We start from the raw sequence: 18,005 nt of genomic DNA, 5'->3' as shown, positions 1-18,005 counted from the left end.
TAAGAAAGTGAAATTTATATGTTGAAAATGTGAGGAAACTGTGAAATACTTTGAAGTGGACCAAAAGGAAAAAAAAGAAAAGACTGCAGATGCCCTGTTCTCTTTCCGACTATGGCTACCTTTTGTTGTCTTTAGGCTTTTTCTATTATTATTATTATTATTATTATTATTATTATTATTATTATTATTCACAATTTATTCACTTAGTGTCCCAGTTGTAGTCCTCTCCCTCACCTCCTCCTGGTCCTAAACTACCTTCCTCTTCTCTCCCTATGCTGTTTCTCTAGTCCAGTGATAAGGGAAGTCCTCCTCCCCTACTCTCTGACCCTAGCCTATCAGATCCCATTAGCATTGCCTAGAAACTCTTCCTCTGTGGGCTGGCTAGGTTGTCCCACCAGGGAGAAGTGATCAAGGAGCAGGCAACCAAGTTCATGTCAGAGAATGTCTCTTCTCCCCTTACTAGGGTACCCACATGGAGACGGAGGTGTCTATGGGCTACATCTGAGCAGGAGTTCTAGGTCTTCTCTATGCATGACCTTTGGTTGATGCAGCAGTCTCTACAGTTCCCCCTGGGTCCTGGGTTTTTGGCTTTGTTGGTCTTCTTGTGTGGCTTCTGTCCCCTCTGGTTCCTTTTATATCCCCCTTCTTCCATACGACTTCCTGCTTTCTGTTCAAAGTTTGGCTGTGAGTCTCTGCATCTGCTTCAATTACCTGCTGGGTGGAGTCTTTTAGAGGACATCTGTGGTAGGCTCCAGTCCTGTTCCTTCTCTTCTGCCACTTGTTGTGGTCTCTCCTGTTTTCCCTTCTGAATGAGAACTAAGCCTCTTCCCTATGGTCGTCCTTGTTGTTTAGCTCCTTTAAGACTACAGATTTTAATATGTTTATACTATATTATATGGCTGATATCCACTTATAAATGAGTATATACAAGGCCTGTTTTTTCCGCTTCTGAGATACCTCACTCAGGATGATCTTTTCTAGTTCCATCCACTTGCCTACACATTTCATGACTTCTTTCTTTCTTTTTCTTTCTTTCCCCCCCCTCTCTCTCTCTGTCTTTCTTTCTTTCGTTTGATTTCCCTGTTTTCAATAGCTTAGAGGTATTCCACTGTGTAAATGTACCACAATTTCTGTATCCATTCTTCGGTTGAGAGAAATCTAGCTTTTATGGTTGTGTAAATTATAGAAAAATTAGTAACACAAATGATTCTTGATCATAGAATTGGCAAAGAATTGTTCCATGAAGAAGTTGTTATTTCATAATTCCTGATTCTCCTTGCATTCACCATACAAACTCTTTGAACTGCTTGCAAACTATCTCTGACTCCCTTATTCATTAACAAATTAAATAAGATACTGAGTACTTGTTTATGTTTTTATTAACTATCACTCTGCCTTTATAAATAAATTTTAATAAAAATAAAGAATAGTTCTTGGGTTAGGGAGATGACTCAGTGGGTAACTTCCTTAACTTACAAACGTGAAAGAACTATATTTAATTCCGAGAACACACGTATAAAGTGCGCCTGATGTGACCTATAATCCTAGGGTTCATACGGCTGAACAAACACAAGTTTCACAGTTTCCTGGGGCTTAGTGGTCAGCCATCTAGATTATTTGGTGAGCTCCAGACTAGTGAGATACTCTTTCTCCCATCCTCCCTCCAGCTGTAACTAAGATGAATGGAACCTGAGGAGGGACATGGAGCCATTCTCTGCATTCCATGGGCAGCCACACATAGGTATACCTCCATACATACTAGTTATTGTCTTGTATCCTCTAAATATGTGTGAAAATCATAAAAAAGACAGAAAAGTAAAGGTAGAAATGAAACATTTAATTTGAAAATGGTAGAAATGACAACCATAATTGGACAGAGATCATATGTGTCATACAATAAAATAATTGAGATATATGAATACCCTAATTATCACTTAAATGTGTCATACAAAATCCTTAAGCAATGTTATGGATGTTCTGAAAAGAAAAAAATCGTTCTAATTGCTTTTTGTAAAACACGAAATTAATTTATGTTGAATAATTTTTTTTGCTACAGACTCTAAGAGATTTTTTTTTTATATGATAGAGGGTAGGGAAAGAGGGAGGGAGGGTTGGGCAGGGCCCCAAACACTTCAAACTTACATTGGTGTGGATTTTCTCTTCCTTTCATTTGAAGTATTGAAGTTAACCTTACATTTTCATTTAAAGAAACAGAATTGTCTAAAAAGAAAAAAATCCCAACAATTTAAAGGAAAGACTGTGGAATTTCTGCTAAAGAAAGAGAGAGGGCTGGAGTGCAATTATATCTTCCAGTCACCTGTTTTCATAAACAACTTCCCTTGTCCCAAGAGGATGAGAGAGTTTCACCTGGATTGACAGCAGTAACAGAAAACTGTCCATCTGAATTTGACCCTTGATGAGACCATCTGGGCATAGCCATAACTCTGCAGTGTCCTTTCATAATACATACTGTAGATCTTTAAATATATGTTAAAATACATAATACCTTTATGCTTTAAGCATAATATATATACATATACTCAAATTTCTACTATAGTTAAGCTGCATCAATTGCTTCAATAACCAATCTATATTTTTCTAGGAATACAGGGAGCAGAGTGTTTATCACAGAGAAGGAACACAAAGCCGGTCATCTACTAAGAAATCAAGATCCAGCTGGGTGATAATGGAGAGTTCCAGGACAGCCAGGGCTACAGTATAAAAACAAAAACAAACAAACAAACAAAAATCAAACAAACCAAAAAGAAAAGAAAACAGAAAGAAAGAAAAAAGAAAGCAGTAAAAGAAGTCAAGATCCTAAAATGATTTGTCCTGGAAAGCTTTAAAATAAATTGAGGTATACAAACAAACAAACAAACAGACAGACAGAAAGACAAAACCATACAGTATTCAATTATGAATGTATTCATGTACCCTTACATACTGCTTCACAAGTCTTTTGGGAGTCTCTATTTAAATTAATAATTTAATGTACTAAATGTTTTAGTAATCTATTTCTTAGAAGTGTGTGGTGTATGTACATACTCATGGGATTGTGAACTTCTGTGCAGGTAAAGATATACATACATGCTTGTAGAGGCCAAAAGTCCGCCCTGGATGTCTTCTTTAACTGTGCTCTTCCTTTATTTTTGAAACAGGGTCTCTCACTAAACCTGAAACTCATGAGCTTTATGGGTCCTCCCATCTCTGTGGCTACAGTGTTGCGATTACACATGAGTACTGCCATGCTTGACCTTTGACACTGGCTCAGGGAATCCGAATTCAGGTCATCCATGCTTGTGTAGCAAGCATGTTTACATATCAAGACATCCCCTTAACCCCTTTGATCATGTTTTAGGCAATTAAGACACAGCCTAAGTATACACTAGTGTATGAAATACATTAGTAAATTAAATAAACTTCATCCTTAGTGGGATGGAATAGATTTGAGCTTAGCACTAATGAGATGCTATAAAGTGTATATTTAAAAGTAGGGGCTGCTCTCTTCGCTTAAAGGAACATGTGGTCTGAGTGAAGAATAATTAATATTTTACAAAAGGATGAGTTAGAAAACGAGGCAAATGGGGATATAATCAAGTGAAAAGGAGAGGGGCCATTATCAGAGCACAAGAAGAATGGAGCATGTGCAGGTTGTGATAGGGGTGATGAGAGAGATGGGCTTGAAAGTGGAAAAATTATGTGAGGTCAAGGAAAATTCAAGAGATATTATTCTAGGCAGGTGTTTTGCTGGGTATGTAGTGCATATGGACCATGGCAGAGAACGAAATAAAAGACAGAGTTCTTCCCATAACCAAGGGTTCATGCTTGCGAATAATGGTAAATAGTTAGTATGGGGCCTACCGAGGTCAGATGGAAAAGTCAGAGGATTTTGTTATTTCTTGCGGTTCTACTAAGTCACTACAACTTGTGTATCTTTTGGCAAATTCTGTCAGTTTTAAATAGAATATTCTTGAATTATTTCATACATTTTATATGTGTTTTGAAATCACCAGTACAAATATTTTGGGAGGGATTCAGTCTGTGCTAACTGTTTCATAGAGAGTAGAAAAATTACTTTTTAAAGCAATTTATTCCTTCTCTGTGTTCATGATAACAATAAGTGTTCTTTTCCCTCCTTTCCCCCCTTACTTCCTTCTTTTATTTCTTTCTCCCTTTCATGCTTTGAGACAAGGTCTCATATAGCCCAAGATGGTTTTTATGTACAGTGTGACTGAGTATTCCCTTAAACTCTTAATTTTTCTTTCTGCTTCTGTTTCCCAAATTGTGAAATTATAGAAATGCATTCCCAGGTTCAACTTTAAGTGTTTTTAATTATCCTTGGTCCACCTTATTTAAAAAAAGAAAACCTGTTAATTATCTGAGAAAATCTGAAAAACATATGTGAAATGGGAGGCAGACTTTCAAAAAGATTGCTTCAACGATTTCTTATTTTTTAATTTTATGTGTGTTGAGTTCAGGCACACATGTCACAGTGGGCATCTAGAAGGCGTATAGATAAGAACTTTGAGGCATCAAGTCTCACCTTGCACAAGGCAGGATCACTCTTGTTCTTATGGTGTGAGGCGCACTACAGGTTACCTGGGCACTGAGCTGATTCTCTTCTCTTAGACTCCCACCTCCCAATAGGAGTATTGGGGTTAAAGATGTTTGCAGCTACATCCAGACCTTTATGTGGAGTCCAGGAATTGAAACTGGATTACAAGGCTTGCACAGCAAGCTCTTATATCTCTAGCCATCTCTCCTGTGCTGAGTGTCTGTTCTTGGCTCTGGTAGAGTTAGTTTTCCAATCCTGGGCTTGCTCTGGGCCCAAGAGAGGGCCTTCACGAACTGTTTTCTGTTTAGGCAGTCAAAAGTCCTCCTGCCTTATGGCCTCTTGTAGAGTTTAACCAAAGGAGTAGGGATGCAGAGTACCATCAGATAGGATTTTACTCTCTTCCTCCCTTCCTACTCTAGTAAGCTGTATCCCTGTTTCCCAGGCCACATTTTCTCTTGAGATGCTTCTTTTCTTCCCAACATTCTGGAATTCACTTCTTTTAGCTTCAGGTCTCAGGAATAATAATTTTCTCCTATTGCAAATCTGGGTCCAGGACCATCAGTTGGTGACAGCATTTAACACAGTTGCACTGCAATCAATTCCCTTGGAAACACCTCAGTGGGACTTGGGAGTGTAGTTTCCGTTTCCCCCTGTAACTCTGGCAGTGAGAACATATTTAACTCCAATGGATTTAAAAAATCAATAAGTTGAGGCTACCAAACTAAGTTTTACTGAAGACTTGATGTACTGAAATGTGTTTATCACCATATTTTGTAGAGATTAATTCATCTGATAACATATCGGGATATGGTGGGAAACTCCCTATTTACTCTGTATTAAAATGTGGTAGGAAAATAACCAGTTTATATTTTCAGGATATGATGTTATTAAAACCTTAGCATCAATATGACTAAATCAATGCTAACACAAAGGGGTTCTATATTCTCGGCCTCTAGGACGTGTTACAATAGATGTTAATTCACACTTTGGACATCTTCATAAACCTGTGTGTACATATTATTTTCTGTACGCAGAGTATTAGGAATGCTGTTCCAAAAAGCAGCCCTTTATATTTTTTGATGTGTGAAAGAAAAAGTGCTATAATTGTACTTCAGAGCTTTATATCATTTATGCTCGTTATACACACTAAAATGTAGAACTCACAGATGACAAGCGGTACAGTGTTATTTATATAAGGAAACAGTGGTTCATATATTCATTGGGGGTGGCTCACAGCTACCATAACTCCAGCTCGGGAGGCATCTTAAGACACTGGCCTCAATAGGTGCTAGGCCTCAAGTGCAGACATGCAGGCATACACCTGACTAAACATTAAAAAAAATAAACTACAAAATATAAATAATTAAAAGAGCTGTTGAATTATGGATCATCTAGATTTTTAGGCTCTTTTTTATTCAAATATTTGAAAAGGATCTGGTGGATTCTCTTCCTTCAGGGTATTAGAATAGCATTTTGATTACTGCCACACTGATTTCGCATGAAAGAATTATGTGAATGTATGTTAAACTCTGTGTGGACATAATTGTCATATTAGTCCTAATTGAAAATGAAAAATGTATTAGAAAGCTCTGTTAGATTTTTTTTGTTGTTGCAAAAAGATTTAAACTAGGATAGAATATTTTCTCAATTGTTTTTCTAGGTAGACATTTTTGCCTCTTTCAAACTTTTGGAGAAAAAGACATAAAAGTGGAGATTAAACCAGGTGTTCATTTTGCAAAATTTCCAGTAGACCTAACATCAGTGCAATCTCTGTTCTTTCTTCCACATAAAAACTATGGATCATTGGCTCTAATGAAAATGGTTACATAGACTAAATTATAACTGTCAACCATACAGATGGAAAGAAATACAGCATTATGATTAATCTCAAGTAAGACAGTAAATTATCCCAAGATTCAGTTTCCTGATAATTTTGTTTCTACCTAAACCTCTTCTTCGGGATAATGTAAAATATAACACTGTAAAAATAATGATGGGTTTTGAAATATCTATTCATGGCATAGTGCTATTTTGTTTTCTTTTATGTAACCTAAGAACTGAAGACACAATAATGAAAATATAAGTGACAGTTACAGATCCGGTAAACAGGGTCTGGTAGCCACTCTTTAAAAATTAATAGGAACAGGAGAAGAAAAGTCATCTAGATTATCAGTTCAAGTTTGTCAATAATTTTTCTCTCATTAGCACAAGAATTAGTTGAGCCAACAAGAAACTCATCAGTACTTCAAAATCTTTTCAACATTGAATTAAATAAAGGCTACAGTACTTCAGAAACTGTAACCATAAAAGTTACAGGCCTCATTCTTCACACCTACAGATTTAATATTAAAAACATCATGGAAATATGAGCAGTCAGAGGAAACAAACAAAATTAACAAGGGGTGTCCAGGGAAGGCAGTTAAACCCATAACTTTTATGCATTTAGCTCAATGGTTCATTTCAAATTTAGCTTTCCAATTCATCTGTCTCCAGGTGTCCTCAATTTCATATTGTGATCTAATTATTTTTCATAGAATTTCATGTCATTGCAACATTTGAGAAAATAAAATTTCACTCTCAAATTGCAGCTTCAATGAGCATCCCGGTGTTATTTTTATTTATTTATTTATTTTTACAGAAAGTCCTGGCTTTGGCTACCAAGAGATGTTTTCAGATAATTCACAGATTGTTACTATTGTAAGATTTACGTAAAACCTATCTGAGGGTGTTTGCTGTGTTGCCATGTTAATCCCTGTTGTAGTATTGTTAAGTCATCACTCTGTCACACACAGAAATCACAAAATTCAGTGTTTTCCTTGATTATTAATATTCAGTAAATAACCAGGTTTCATGGTATGTGTTAATTGATTATTAATGGAAACACTCCACTCTCTAAGTCCATCATTTGACCAAATAGAACACTGTAGTCTCCTTCACACAGATAGGCTAGATAACAACAAAAGTAAGAGGACCTAAGGAACATACACACACACACAAAAAAAAGCAAACAAAATTATTTGTTGATAAAACTACTAATAAAGCCATGCTATTGTTTTGGGCTTCTCAAATAATACAAAAAGCTTCTCAAATGTGTTGTTCTGAATGTTCAAGATTCCTGTTATTTTTTATATCCTTAAACTACACAATTCATACAGCTCCAAATCTTCCTTTCTGTTTCATTTCTTTGCCATTTCCATTTTCTTGAGATTCTTGTGGCATCATCTACTTTTTCATGCTTTCCTCGCTTGAGTCTCATGAGAAGTTTCCATATGTTATCTCCAAAGCTCACTGTAACGTGAATGTTGTCAGTATCTGCATCATGAAAATTGAGGGTGGAAATCTTTATTAAATTTCCATCCTGACCTATAACTAATGATGTGCCAAAGTGCCTCATATTGCTTATGCTTCTTACAGATCTGGGCATCATTCAAGCTATCCTATTAACGAGGCTAATGCAATCAGCACAGTACAGTCAAAGATCTTGTTCAGATATCAAAAGCAAGATTCCTATGCAGCTGCAACACGTATGAACCATGAGAACTTCATGTATGGCAGAATCATGGTGCAATTAGTGGCACTCACATGTCATGGTTACCAACAACTGTCTGGTTAGATTGAAGGTCCACTCAACATGAGAGAAAGCATACCTGGAAACCTATCCAGCTTGCCTGGGTTAGTGAGGTTATGGACCTTAGAAAAGAATCTACTACTGCCACTTTGCTAGAAAATCATAATTAGTTACTATGTTCTAAATCTTATCTTTACACACCAATAACTGTAGCTACCAGCCTTCACCAAAGACATTGCTATAACAAATGGAGACCATTACAGAAAACCACAACTGGACATAATACATCAGATTATGAAGAGCCCAGCCCGAACAGATGCATATACACTATAGGTCCTGTACTTATGGCCCAGGGAACATTTCAAAAGAGAAGGCAGAATATCAGGAAGTCTTCTGTGAAACAGTCTCTCCTTGGAATGGCTGCATAAACAAGAACAAGAATCAAACAATGGCAATATCAACCCATGTAAAAGGAAGAAAACTTCACAAGGATCCAACTCCTTGTTAAAGATTATAATCAACAGGTAACTGCTGGAGGAAGGAGAATTATCCTTTAGCAGGGATGAGCTCCCTTATTGGTTGTACAAAGCAGAGTAGTCAGTGCTGAAGCCATATACACAAAAGCCCCCAAACAGACTCATTGTATTGTCTGTGTTTATTTGTGCATCCACATGAATTCAGATGTATGTATGTAGGTATGTGACAATGACAATCAGGGAAAGAGTGGTTGTTATCAACTTGAGAAGAGGGGGGAGTGGGTTTAGATGGAGAATATCTGGGAAAAGGTGGAGGAAGTAAAAGAAGGAGGAAGTGGTATAATTCAATTCTAATTAAAATGACATTAAAATCATTAAAAAGAAGTAAGACTGTTTTTTCCTTTCAGAAAAATTTATACAGTTGACCTCTAAGTTAATCATACCTTATTTCTTAATTATGAATTTTAAAAGTAGGTATTTTATTTTTTAATTTTAATTTTTTTTTCTTCCCAATTTATTCAATATATATCCCAATTGAAGCCTCCTCCATCATCTCCTTCCAGTCCCATGCTTCATCCCTTTTCTCCCATCCTCTTCCCCCAGTCCACTGAAAAGAGGGAGTTCTTCACTATTGTCATCTGCTCATAGCTTGTTAAGTCTCATCAGGACTGCCTGGATCTTCTTCTTATGTGTATGAGTGCTTTCTTGCGTGCATGTCTGAGGGCTATATGTGGGCATGGCACTCAGCGAGGCCAGAAGAAGGTGCAGATCCCCTGAGTCTGGACCCGTACACTGTTTGAGTGGTCCTGAGTGCAATAACAAAGCTGGCTGAGCAAGTCATGGGAATCAAGGCAGTAAGCACCAATCCCTCCTTGCTTATGCATCAGTGCTTGCCTCCAGCTTCCTGCCTTGAGTTCCTGCCCTGAGTTCCCCAGTGATGGACTGTTACCTGGAATTCTAAGCAAAATAATTGGATTGGACTATTACCCAAGTCCTATACATTTTTTTTTTTTTGGCCTAGGCTTTTGCTCATTAACATTTCATTTGGTGACAGCCTCTATCTGATAGATATTCCCCTTTTGTAGATGAGACTCTTGCCTTAAGTCTACTGAAGTTAAACAATTTATCTGATATAAAAGAGAAAGTAATGGATAGTGGCTGAAATGCTCTCCTTCTTGATTCTAAAAATTATATTCTCTCCAGCATTGAGTCCAGCAGAAGTGCTATTTTTAATACTGTTTTTTTCCTATCATTGAGAAATACACAATATAATCCTTCTTTTTCTGTACTGTAACATTTTTCTCATCAGAGAAATAGCATAGCATGGAGGGAAGAAGGAATTTTAAAAAGTTAAGCTTGATAATTATAGACATTAAGATTTGGTAGAAAATCATGATGTCATTTTCATCCAGTAGCTATTACTCTGGCAACACACACACACACACACACACACACACACACACACACACAGAGAGAGAGCATTAAAAAACAACAATGAGTGAGAAGAAAGAGAGCTGGCTCAGTGGGCAAGAGTGCTTGTTGTGAAAGCCTAAGGACCTAAGTTTGAATCCCCAGTACCCAGGCAGAAAGCATGCTCATGAGTGTCTACACCTAAGTGTCACAGATGGTGACAAATAGCTGTGGGAGCTCACTGGTCAGCTAGGCTAAACAAAGTGAGCTTCAGGATCAGTAAGAGATAAGATCTGTACAGAATAAGGTGAAGAGGTATACAAGAAGACAACAATATACTTCTGTGGTTTTCATACGCACACACACACACATACACACACACACACCAATGATTTAAGCCAAGAAATTGAATTAAAATATTAAAATAATGTCTGTTTCATGGATTTATGTTTCTGTCTGTCTAGGCCTTTCACCTGTGTGCTTTCTGTGTTGTGGTAAGTGTAAAACATCCCCAAGAATATTGTATTGGAACAAGTCCCTAAAGATAAAGGAAGTATAAACATTCTTCTTTGAGATGTTTGTTACCTCTGTCGTTTTTCTCTTGGGTGGTACTCTTTTAGTTCGCACAGCACTCTACACATACCTTTTTTTCTTCTAAACTATATTCAGAAGTTTAAATGAACCCTCCCTTTTCATTTTACTGACATGGGATATTTAAAAGTAAAGTCCAACTTGGGTTTTAATAGTTGTGTAGAAGTCATTTAAACCACAGCATACACTTAAGATGGATCAAACTTTAAAAGAAGATTGCATCAGGTCCAAAAAGAAAACGTGTTCTCTAAAAATATTGTCTTCCCATCTGGGCCTGTAAGAGCAAGGTGATTTAATTTAGGAATGCATCTTCAGAGAACAGATAATAAGACTCTAAGTCCCTTCCTTAGAAAACTGTCTGTATACTACCTTTGTTTCCACTCTTAAATTTTATTCCACTGGCAGTGCCTTTCCTCCTCATCAAATATTTATTGAGCATTCTCTCTACATATATTCGTGGGAATGCAATGAATGGAGCCCAGTTCTTGAAGTGTAGTGATTTAAAATCTGGCATTAGGTGCAGGCCATTTAAAATCTAGATGAGCAACAATTGACAGTAGCATATCCTTAGGGCTATGGCCTTCACAGAAATAGTGACATGAGGTTGCTCCTTCTGCCTCCTGTGCCCAAAACAGACATTGACAATGAACCAACACAATCTTCTTCTGTGACCAGACACAGGAAAGCATGAATCCTTTTGGATACTGAATGCTAGATCAGTTTCGCTTGCAACCCAGCATTTGCATCTAGCAGTGAAACCTTCTGTTCGTATGCTTGGAAGAGTAGTCCAGTGACATGACAGGAACCCAGGGAAAAGAGTGGTTGGTGAAATGCTTATTGGAGAAGTAAGTTGTGTGCTTGTTCTTAAAAGGAATGATAAAGCACACAGTAACAGATTGAGGAAGCACAAGATCCTGAACTAGAAAGTAGATGCAAGCAGAAAGTTCCAGTGCTCTCCCTGTTGGTGCGACACTCAATACTAACTAAACAAATTAGAGCTATGGCATTAGAAAGGATTCCAGGGATAAAGAATGTCTATCTAAAGAGATGCAATTTCATCATTTTCCTATGTGGTCTCCTTCAGAGTCTTCTGAAGGATATAATTACATGAGAATATATGTAGAATAAGAAAGGATATTGAGTCTGTCAGAGTTAAGTCACAATACCACAAAGAAAATCTAAGGGCAGTATTGGAAGAATCAGTAAGTACAGAGTCTACTGAGGCTTCATAGGATGAGAGGGTGCTAAATAGTGTCATATGGTACTCACAGCTCCTGTGAGTGAGCACTGTGAAGTTGAATGTAGTTCACCAGGAAGCACTATTATGAAAAAAATTATTGATAGGTGTGAAATAATGGCAATGAAAACTGTTAAAAACGGAAGTTATGCCTTAGAATGTCTCCCAAAAAAAAGGGTATACAGTTCTTGAAAAAGAACAAGATTGTGGCCAAGTAAATGGGGGTTTTATTTGATTGGTTACTTGTTAAAGACAAGAGAAGCATCAGATGGTAAAAGTTATATAAAAAATGGACAGAGAGGCAGAGTGCTGCAGGATATTTAATCACACTGTGAACCCTGAGATTGTATACTGGAAAAGCCTGTTTTTAGTTGTGATGTGGCTCATCCCCTAGTACACACCTTTAATCCAAGAGCTTTCTATAAATAAGATTAAATAAAGTCAACCATAAGTCAAGAGGCAGAGAAGGCAACCAGCTGACAGAAAGTGAACAAAGAAAAAAACCATAGAGAGTGAGAGGAAGACCAGAGGTCAGATAGAAAGACTCACAGGAAACAGAAGAAGGACATTCAGTTTGAAGGATTTTTAAAACCACATGGAGAAGGAGAAGGGGCTTTTTCCTTCTGGGATATTGACTGAGTAGGAAGGTCAGCTCGGTGTCTCTGACTCTCTGAGATAGTAGGCTTTCACTCTAGCATCTGGCTCCTGATGCTTTATTGTAAAACCAAACGCTTGGGATTTTGTTTAAAACAAAACAAACCAAACCAAACAAAAAACAACAGAAGAGTGAGATGAAGATGTGCAATAATGAATAATGATGGATTGAGATGCTTAAGCAGTCAGAAACACACAAAAGGACGTATAACCAGGAATGGGAAGGATGAAGGATGTCAATACATGCTTACAAATGTGAAGGCCATACAACTTTGTAGCTCCACCAGTTTTGACTATTATACTAATATTTCTTTTAGGTACATATCTGTATGTCTAATCCCATGGGACCTTTCATACCATTATTACAAACAAGCACACAATTCAACACAGAGCATGTTCCTGACCTTTCCTTTCCACAAACCAATTCCTGTTCCTTAACTGATGGAACACAAGTGTATGTACTCTGCTTAGGTTATAAACCTAATTGCTTTGTTATTCAACTCCCCATACGTTTCTACATCAAATCAATCACCAGGTTCTCTCGTTTCTGTTGAATATAACCATATTTTGTCTCATTTTTGTCTTTCTTTTTCTTTGCCAGTGATCTCATTCTGTTCAATTTCACCTCTGTCCTTTATGGTTTAGGTTTACTCCGTCTCCCCCCATTCAAAACAGTGCTCTGATCTGAGGGTCTTCAAAGATTAACCGCAGCCCATAGTTCATAGGAAATAACACGAAACTGTCTTGCACTGACAAGTAGAATGATGGCCTCCTTCTGCTCTCACCCTTTTCAACGTTCGTCATAGCCTTGTCGATCTCTTGCTAGTTTTCAAATCTCTGACTACATTTGAGCATATTCATCTGTATGAATGCCAAGTATTTGTCGTTGCCTTTCTGTGTTTCTTGAAGATCATTTGAGGTTGTTTACCTTCTCTGTATCCTGTGGTCTGAAGGTGGGTTTAATCTGGATTCTTCCAGCTTCTTGACTTCTTCCCATCACAGTGTTGACCACTTTTAAGAAGTCTCTTGTACCATCCTTTGTCTCCCTAGAGGGCTCTTGACGTTATAGGAGATTGATCTCAGGTGGTCAGGTATGGTAGAAAGTGTTTTTACCCACTGTGCCATCTTGCCAGCACCTCCAATTCTTGATGGAAGGTCATTTTCCCTGTTTATAGAAAAATTGTTAGTGTTTATTTCAGTTCACGAAGTTCACTTTAGAAAGCGAGTTTTAATCTGCAGGGGCTTTTAAGAAGGTATCATCTCTCCATTATACTCTGCAAAATGCCAGCCCTAATTGCCTATTATCTTCAATGGCTTTTCTGCTGACATGACTTTCTAGCTCTTTGGGGTTTGCTCCTGGGCCCTTAATTGCTCCAAGGAGCAAGAGTTTTTCTTATGCATGTGTACTGAGGAAGCTTAATACCCGGAGGAGTCAGAGGAGTCAGAGCACAGAGCAGCTTCCTCATGGAGAGAAGCAAGGACTTCTTGCTGTACTGATTAATCCTCTTTTCTCTCCCTGTGCGGCACCTGGCAAGCTGTAACACTCACTGTTTAATTTCAGTGTTCGGTGTCAGTTACATGAGCACAGTGTTTTCTTGGTGATTGACATTTATGAATAAGCCATATGGATATATAAAAGCAATAATGTGTAAATAGGTTCAATCTGTTTCTAAAAATGAAATGAATTTAAGCTGTTTGAGGAAAGAAAATTTTAGGAAAATAAGTTGGAAACAGGATAGAAATTTTTAACATGATTTTCAATAAAATCTCTGTAATGATGTCTACGAAGTCATATGGATGTAAGAGACTTCCAGTTATTGTAATATCCACTCTACACCATATTCTTCTTGTCTTCTGAAGACAAGAAGCTATACCTTCTAAATGACATACATTAATCTAATAATTTCAATATTGGAATAATTTTAATAATGCAATAATTTTAATATTGAAATATATTCCGTCTGTTAACATATGTTTCTCAGGTGGAAAACAAGGTTCTCTGAGAAGTTAGGTAGTCTTATTCAAGAGCACATAAGCTATCATTAATTATCTTCTAGCCTAACATATTCAGGGAGGTAAGCACAATCGTTGAACCCAAGAGAAAAACATTAGTCAGAGAAGAATGAAAATAGTCACTTTCCAGACAGGTACAGCAACACCCGAGGAAGTCCAAAATACTAGTGTATCATGAACAAATCAAAACAAGAGTTGGAGAAGCCTCTTTAAGAGAGTGAGCTATAAGGCAAAGGAAGATATGTCTACAGTGGACTGTCCTGTAGCCTGTAGTCCTGGAGCTGCAGACCTGGCTTGTACTGTGTAGGGACTAGTTAGCTCCAGGCTATGCCCGTGGAAGTGGCACCTATGGCTTTGGTGAAGAAAAATCAGACAGAGTGTTTTAATCCAGTTCTGTCTCATTTGAGCCTTCCACCTGTTCATGGTATCACATTCCATTATACATTGAATGGAAGACAAGTAAAATAAGACTCAGGCATCGCAGACAGCTAAGTATTCTGAAAGCTTTGTCGAATATCTGATAAAACTTTGGCAGCCAGATTGCAATCAAATTGTGAAGTATTAGACATTGATCTTCAGAAACTAATTCTTCATTTTGTAGTTCTTTCTCTCTTTTCGCCTTTCTACCCAGTCTTTTTTTTTTTTTTTGTCACTAGCTTACTGTTCATGTCCTTATGGTTACATCTCTAACCAATGCAGACATTACAAATTTCATTTACTACCTCATTGGTCTAGCCATATGTTTTACCAAAGCATACCATGAAGTTGTGTGAGTGTTACAAGATGCATTCCAGCATGTCCATGGAAATGCACAGTAAGCTAACAAGAAAAGACTCTTAGGGCAGTGAAAAGCAACAGTTCTGAATGTTTCAAAAGCTTTCAGACTGAGAGGAGGGTAGACAGAGGCTAGAAACTGAGAAACTTTGTGTTGTTACAGAAATATTCAAATTCTTCTTAAATTTCACATGTTGGAAAACATCTCCTTGGTCTCTGTGTAAACCATATTCCTAGGTCAGAAGGAATTTGAGACAGTGCTTGAAGAAAGGCAGCCACAGAGCTAGTCCCAAGGTTCGGATACACACATCCTCTTATTTTGTACTCTGTATATAAGAATGTGTTTGCATCATTTGGGGGAAGAATGTGGGGAAACTGGAAAATATTTCATATAGAAAAAAGACTTCTCTATGACATACGTTTTATAAAAAATGGTTTGAATTGTTGGTTTTAAAATGATCTTAATAATTAGTTTTGAGCCCCAAGTCAATTGTGGGTCACACTGGCCCATTTTGTGATGGGCAGGAAGCCCATTATGTACTCATAATCACAGTCACAATTAACAAATCTTGAGGAGGGCCTAGTGATGGGAATGGTTAAATTCCATACTGGAATTTTAAGTCTGGCAAGCTACTTACCACCGGGAGTGTTTATTTATATTATTAGTTGTACAGTCTTGTTAAGGTAGGAATTTTGATTTTGTAGCAATGGTCATAAATTTATTCCTCTCTCATACAATACATCCCATTTGCAATTTCCTCTCAGAGTGCTTTCCCACAAACCTCCCTTCTTCCCCAGATCTTCTCCTTCTTCCTTTCCCTTCGGAAAAGAGCAGGGATACCCACTCAGGGATATCAACCCGACATGGCATAACGAGATACAATAAGACTAGGCACAAACCCTCATATTAAGCCTGGGCAAGGCAACCCAGGAGGAGGAAAAGCATCCCGAGAGCAAACAAAAATGTCAGAGTTACTTGAGTTCCCACTCTTAGAAGTCCCACAATCCCCCCCCCCCCAGCTAAACAACCACAACCTATATGCAGAGGTTCTAGCTCAGAGCCATTTTGGGTCCCTGATTGTCACTTTAGCCTCTGTGAGCCCCCATGCATCCTACCAGCTTGATTCTATGGGCCATGTTCTCCTGGTGTCCTTGACCTCTTGGGCTCCTTTTATTCTTCTTCTCCTCCTCCGCAGGTTTCTGCAAGCTCTGCCTAATATATGGCTGTGGTTACAACGTATTTTCATTAAAAAGTATCACAGTGATAAAGAAGTGCCTTTTAAAAAGATTTATTTCACATTTTGTGTCTCTATGTGTATATGCTAGCTATATGGAGGTCAGGAATGCATGTGAAATTCCCCAGTTTGGTTGTGGGTTTCTGGGTGTGGATGCTGTGGACTGCATTTGGTTCTTTGAAAGAGCAGATGGCTCTTGAGAGCTACATATCAGTCCCTTTAATAGCCAATGAGACATAAAGTTGTCTTTGTTGTTAGTGGGAACAATGTTACTGAGCAGCCAGTTTTCTTCCTCTGTTGTAGCTGGAACCAAGAAAGAATCTATCCTGTTAGGGACAAAGAGGTTTATACTGATGTCAGCATTTTCAGAAACATATTCAGAAAGTCAGAAAATTCTGGGGAATGATGTTTCTTAGGAATATTTCTGAACCTATTAACTAACCAACCAACCAACTGACTGAATGACCAACAAACAGACTGACCAACGGACCAACCAACCCTCCTCCTTCTCCTCTCTCTTTCTCTTCTCCTTACCCTGCTTGGTCCTTACTATTTCTCCTGCTCCCAAGAAATCCTCATTTTTCTGCTGGAATTACAAGTGTGCACCACCATGCTTGTCTTAAAAAACAAAAACAAAAACAAACCCAAAACTTGATTTCATAGAACATGTATTCAGACTGCCCAAATATAAGTTGAAATCTCACAATAATTTAATTTGTATGTCAGTGATGAGTAAGGATGTTGACTAATTCAAGTGCTTCTTAGGTATCTGTGTTATATCTTTTGAGAACTCGGTTTAGGCTGTACCCCATTTCTAATTAGGTTATTTTTTTTGATGTCCAGTTTTTTTTTTTTCAGTTCTTTATCTATTTTAGACATTTACCCTGTGTTGGATGTGTAATTACACATTCCCATTTTCTAGCTTACTGCTTTGTCCAAATGACAGTGTCCTTTGCCATACAGATTCATGTGGCTACATTTATCAACTCTTGTTCTTAGTTCTTAGTAGTGTCTGTCCTATCAGTGTCCTCTTCAGAAAGTCATTGCCTGCCATGGTGAGATAAAAATTATTCTCCATATTCTATTCTATCACATTTATGGTATATGAGTATCACATTAAGATATATTGAGGTCCTTGATCTATGTAGAGTTAAATTTTGTGCAGTGATAAATATAGATTTTTTTAAAATTTTTCTTCATGTAGCCACACACATTTTGACCAATACCATTTATTGAAGGTGTATTTTTTATTTTTTCAGTGAGTACTTTTTTGTTAGAATCAGGTGTCTATAGGTGTGTGGAATTATGTTTATGTCTGGGTCTTTAACTCTCTTCCTTTGAACAATATGCATGTTTTTATGTTGATATGATTCTGTCTTTATTACTAAAGCAGTTCTTTTATTATTAAGAAATGTTTTAGTTTTCTGTTTTTCTTTTCTCTGTGTGTTTCCATCTGAAGCTGAAAATTGTCTTTTCAATTTCTGTAAAAATT

At 37.5% G+C, this 18,005-nt stretch overlaps 1 pseudogene; it reads right to left on the bottom strand.

The window, feature by feature from the left end:
* The window catches only part of LOC110566522 (ribonuclease H2 subunit B-like), a 128,059-nt pseudogene that overhangs the window by 44,442 nt on the left and 65,612 nt on the right, over nt 1-18,005 (bottom strand).

The sequence above is a fragment of the Meriones unguiculatus genome, chromosome 2 (assembly GCF_030254825.1).
Source record: "Meriones unguiculatus strain TT.TT164.6M chromosome 2, Bangor_MerUng_6.1, whole genome shotgun sequence".
Taxonomy (NCBI): Eukaryota; Metazoa; Chordata; class Mammalia; order Rodentia; family Muridae; genus Meriones; species Meriones unguiculatus.
Note: the sequence above shows the minus strand (reverse complement) of the source record. Positions and strands in the feature narration are given on the sequence as shown.